The sequence below is a fragment of the Calidris pugnax genome, unplaced genomic scaffold (assembly GCF_001431845.1).
Source record: "Calidris pugnax isolate Ruff unplaced genomic scaffold, ASM143184v1 scaffold32, whole genome shotgun sequence".
Taxonomy (NCBI): Eukaryota; Metazoa; Chordata; class Aves; order Charadriiformes; family Scolopacidae; genus Calidris; species Calidris pugnax.
Genome location: NW_015090783.1, coordinates 10,123,032 through 10,128,331, shown reverse-complemented (window position 1 = coordinate 10,128,331; position 5,300 = coordinate 10,123,032). Strand labels below are relative to the sequence as shown.

Sequence of the window (5,300 nt, the reverse complement as noted above, 5' to 3'; positions counted from 1 at the left end):
TACTCGAAACAGAGCAAATTGGCTGGGTCTGTGCCCAAACGGACACAGATCTGCACAAACAGTATTTACCACCATGGTGAGTGGTGGATTTTGGGGTATTTTTTTTTTTTGTCCAAGTGTTTCTCCCCCTTCTGTATGGCTGGTGTCTCCGAGATGCAGCACTTGAGCAAGAGGCGGGACGTGGAAATCACACACTGGCGTTTCCCCAGCTTTATCAGCTGCGGGCTTACAAAAATAAATCATTTTCCAAGGCTATAAATCCAGAACCTTTCACCAGCTCTTACAGTAACTCACATGTGCAGAACAACAGCGGGCTGTTTATCCAAACAAGCGAAAGCATCTGTAGCGGAGTTAATGATTTTGCAGCACCCCCGGTTACCCACCGGCTGCGGGGCTGGGAGCTGAGCTGGGGCTGGAGAGGAAAGCAGAGGCTTCAGGGTAAGACAAACTACATTTCCTCTTCCAAACACGAAGCTGAGATGTTTTTGAAGGCTGGTTTGTTTTGTTTTTTTTTTTTACAATGCCAACTTTTTTTCTTCCTGCTTTCCTCCATGCTGTTTCTAAGCTGTGATTTCTCCAGATCCCCTTTCAGGGCCGTAGAAATTGGTACTGTAAGGGTTAACCCGCTGTGCTGGGATGTTCCTTTCTCCTCTTGATCCCCAGGTCTCAGCTCTGTTAAACATCTCCCCCTCTCTTTTACATTCAGCTCCTCTTTTACAAGGCTGGGCTCGGGAATTTCAGCCCAGCCAAGACCCATCTTCCCATCCATTAAGGCTTTGTGACAGCAGGTAACAATATCACTTCAAAAGGACAAACTTGCACCATTTCCCCCCCCAGCCCCCCCAGATTAAACTCTCTGACAACAGCATCTCAGCATAACATAGGAAGAAGCAGCTGCCCCGTTTCTTTGCAAGATTTATCTGCACCCACACCCGAATGGGCCCGTTTTGGGGGAAAAAGGCAGAGCTGAGCCTGGTGGCCACCGATGCTTTTTGGGGACTGCAAGACCTGTTTGCTCAGGGCCCTTTGCGGTCGTGTTTTTGCCACCTCAACCCCCCAAGAGGAGCTGAAGATACTCTGTTTTATCAGCCTGCTGCTGACCTCTTACCCTGCATTGGGCCAGCAAAGGCTGGATCATGTCTTGGCTAATCACTGTGGCTGCAGAACCCTCCAGGTCTGCATCTACCATGGGATGTGGTGAGCTCACTTTCTCAGCTTGCCTTGCTTTTTCTTTTTTTTTTTCCTCCCCAATTTGTTTTTATTTATTTTATTTAATTTTTCCCTCTCTGCTGACTCAATCTCATGTTTCTCACGTCTTCATTTCCACGCCGGCTGCCGCCTCTCACCCATCCTGTGCATCTTTCCTATCATCATCCCCTCTTCTCCTGGGGTGCAGGTTGCTCTCCCAGAGCTGGCCGTGCTCGTGTGTGGTCCCCCCACCTGGGAGGAAAAGGTCCCAGTGGTGTAATTTTGTCTCTCCTGCCCGGGCACTATTTAGTGATAACAATAACAGTGGCAGGAAGGTCTCCTGCGAGGGGAGATCAAACGGGAGGTGGAATGTCGGGTTGGAAGGTGCTGGGAGGGAAGCCCAGGAGGTGCCAGCGTGGGCAGGGAAGGAGGTGTTTTCTTCCTTTCTGTCCAAACATCTCTTCTTTCTGCAAGAAATGCGCAGAGAAATGAATAACCCTGGTACCTTTTTATTTTTTTGAAAGGCAGTTTAAAAAAAAAGTCGGAAAACCTGAAGGCATGCACACACAGAAGCTGCTAGGCTCCACCTACAATTTCTTTTCAATATTTATTTCTCCCAGCAATATTAATGGAAAACACCTACTGTCTTCTCAAGAGTCCTCACTCAATCCCATTTAACTACAGAGTTCACTTCAGCTGCTGCAGAACGTCCCCCAGAAACCCCTCACCGGAGTTTGGAGCTTCTTATAACTCCCACTACTTTTGCTCTGGCTTTCGAGTCGCTGAACCTCCCCATCTCCAGTGAAATAGAGTCTATGGGGTGGTTATCGGGGGAGCTGCCACTCTCCTGTGCCTCCCCAGAAATCTTCAGCAGGCTCGGATGGGATGAGAATAATATCTCCTCTAATTTGCTAGTGACGAGTTACAGCGGGATTGAGCTCGCAGAGTAGCAGGTCACTGCGTGGTGCATTAATGCACGTGGCTGTACAAACACTGCAGCTCAGACCTGGGCTGTGCCAGGGCTTTTATGGCAATTAAGGGGTTGAGGTTTATGGTTTGTCTGTCCTTTGGCTTGGGAATCGGCAGAAAACCAGCCTCAAATGTCCAGAGCCCTTCTCAAACCTTGCTCTGAAGGGCAGGAAAGTCTAAGGCTAAGGGGTGGAGAGGCACCTGTGGTCCTGTTGCCATCCCATCTCCCTGCTGTGTCCCTGCTGGGCATCGTGGACACCTTGTGCTGTGTGTGTTGGAGGGCTCTTGGCTCTGGGGAGACCTTGTGGCTTCTGGCCTGCAGCTCTTGGTGTTGCTGAAGTCCCCACATCCTAAAGGCCACCCGCTGCTGGGCACCACTGCTACTGAAATAGCTCCTGTGCCTTCAAAGGCAGGGAGTTCTTCTGGCAGGATGGCTCTTAGTATGTAAATATTTATTGTTTTTTAATAGGCGAAATAGATTTGGACCTATTCAAGACCTCAGGGTCTGGCCTGCAGCTCTTGGTGTTGCTGAAGTGCCCACATCCTAAAGGCCACCTGCTGCTGGGCACTGCTGCTACTGAAATAGCTCCTGTGCCTTCAAAGGCAGGGAGTTCTTCTGGCAGGATGGCTCTTAGTATGTAAATATTTATTGTTTTTTAATAGGCGAAATAGATTTGGACCTATTCAAGACCTCAGGGAACTCTGAGGTTCTCAGTCTTCCCGCTCTTTCTGACATCTTTTTTTCTGTGGTTTTAAGGGGCTTTATCTAAAGGAGACCGCTCTCATTCCAATTTATGGGATCAGCATTTAAATCACAGCTTGACTGATAATTCAATTGATTGATTCAGTTTAGGGCTTATTTGGAAATGTCTCTTTCAGGACTTTCCTCAAACCTGTGATTTCCGGAAGCGGAGTCCCTTCTACTCCTGCAGCGCTTTCTGGTTCCTGAAACCAGATGGTTCTGATGGTTCTGCACAGGACACCCCAAAACACAGGACCCCCCTCCAGTGCTGGGGCGAGGGCTGGCACGGCCAGGGGTTCCCCTGGGCTCCCATCAGCACCCAGGCTGTGTGGGGTGCTGGCATCTTTTGGAAGGAGGTAAGTTGAGCTGCTTTCCCCACACCAAATCCCTCCCCCAGCACCTCTCGGACCTTTTACACCCCCATGATCTCCAAACACGTTACATGGAGAGTCAGGATTAACATCATCCTCCTGCTCTGTATTTTCAGGTGGGGAAAGTGAGTCATTTGCAAACTAAGTGAGCATCCTTAATTGCATCCAGCGCAGCTGACCTCGGTGGGCAATGCAGAGGTGCAGACAAAGATAGAATTTAGCCATTAAAATGAAGTAAAGGCTGTAGTACTCTCCTAAAGCCTCTGATTTCTTTTTTTTTTCCTAACATCCAGCTTTTAGGATGCTGGAGAAGACAGAGATCCGCCCTCAAACACCGATGTGCATGAAATGACTTATTTCCAATGAGTTCTTTGTGGTGTCTGCCTCTTTTGCAATTAACCCTTCCAAAACTTGAATGCCAAGTTAAAAAAAATAAGGAGAAATCAGAGCTTGGATCCTAGAGCTGACCCTATTTGTGCACACCTTGCTGGCTGGGGGGCTGCTGCCATCCTTCTCCAGGCTGCCCTCACTGCAGCCGGGAGGGAGCAGCCCTGTCCACCCTCCGTCCGTCCATCCGTCCGTCCGCCCCCCGTCTGTCCGGGGGCTGACAGAGATGGATGGCAGCGCTGCCGGGAACGTGCCGTCGGGCTCAGGCTTTCCTCCCAGGAGAAAGCTGTGGGCCTGGAGGGAGCCCTGTGATGAAGATGTAAGAGCGGTGTTTGACACGCCAGCTCCTTTGTCGGGGCAATCCCGGCTCGCGTCGGGCACTTGCCATCCAGGAGCACGACAGTCCCCTGTCTAAGAGGGTCGCCGTGCTTTGTGGCCACTTTTCTGGCTGCAAGAAATGGCTGAGGCATCATGGATAGAAAATCCACTCAGAGAAAAGCTGTGAGAACCACTTTCTTGGGGGGAACGTGGGGTAAAAAGGTGATGAAAACAGCCAGCAAGCATTGCAGGGGGGGAAAGATGGGGGGGAAAAATGCTTGCTCCCTCTGCAAAAGGGGGGAAGGATGAGCCCTGAGCAGACAAACCCCTCCTGGGCAGAACCCCATCCGCCCGCGCCCGGCGCCGCCCCCGAAGGAGTTAATTCCCCCCGCCAGTGCACTAAGTGGTCAGCAGCCCAATAAATTATGCCCTCGAAAGACAAACCACAATCATCATTAGTCACGGCTCATTGGCCTGTTAAGGCTCCTCAGTGAAGTTTATCTCTTCCCTCCTGTCCACCGGCAGCCATATTTCATGCTCCGAAAACAGATGACCCCGGGGGTCAGCGAAATGAAAGCCCCATTCAACAGGTCCGCGAAGGACTCGCCACGGAAAAAAACGGCCGGGGTCAAAATAACATTGAGATACAGCCAGACCTTCAGCCGCTGCCCTCCCGGAGCAGACACACACCACACGCTCAAGTGACCAAGACATGTTAATCCGTTTCAGGATCAGGCAGGGTCAGGCTGGGGCTGGGAGGAACAGTGGCATAATTAGGTGAGGGTGACCTCCATAAAACAGTAATGGGCTTCCAGAGGCACGCTGAGCCCAGCGCGGCCCGTCGTGCTTTGCACCCGCTTTCCCCGCTCTTTGGGAGATGGGAATGGCCAAGGGGGATGGAGGGAGTCCCAGGATATTGTCCTTGTCTCCACCAACAGCTGGCTTCATGGGTAGGGAGGGAGGCAAGGACGTGGGGACCGTGCACCCGGCGTGGTGAGCATCACAGCCCAGGGTTTCACCACTCGGTGTGATTTTTAAAAGAAAAGGGGGGGGGGGGGGGGGGGGGGGTGTTGTTTCTTCATCTCTATTTAAAAAAAGACAAACCAAACCAAAACAAAAGATTTGGAGCATATGTAGTTTTAAGCTGTTTAAGCTGAAATAGGTGGTGTTGAAAGCCCCTGCCTGCGCATAGCGCTGCTTAGGCAGCAGCAGAAGAGAAGAAAAAGGGTGTGCTGAGTAATAAGGGTGCTTTGAAGGACGTTTTCATAGGATTTATGAATACTTATAAATCCTATAAGCCTATAAATACTTAAAGGTTGTGTGTT

At 50.7% G+C, this 5,300-nt stretch overlaps 1 long non-coding RNA gene across 1 annotated transcript; it reads left to right on the top strand.

Moving 5' to 3' along the window:
* Nucleotides 1-301: 301 nt before the first annotated feature.
* Nucleotides 302-3,512, top strand: LOC106899790. The gene is made up of 3 exons (XR_001414083.1): nucleotides 302-438; nucleotides 3,037-3,255; nucleotides 3,387-3,512. It is a non-coding gene; the product is annotated as an uncharacterized LOC106899790 (long non-coding RNA).
* The last annotated feature ends 1,788 nt before the right edge of the window (nucleotides 3,513-5,300 follow it).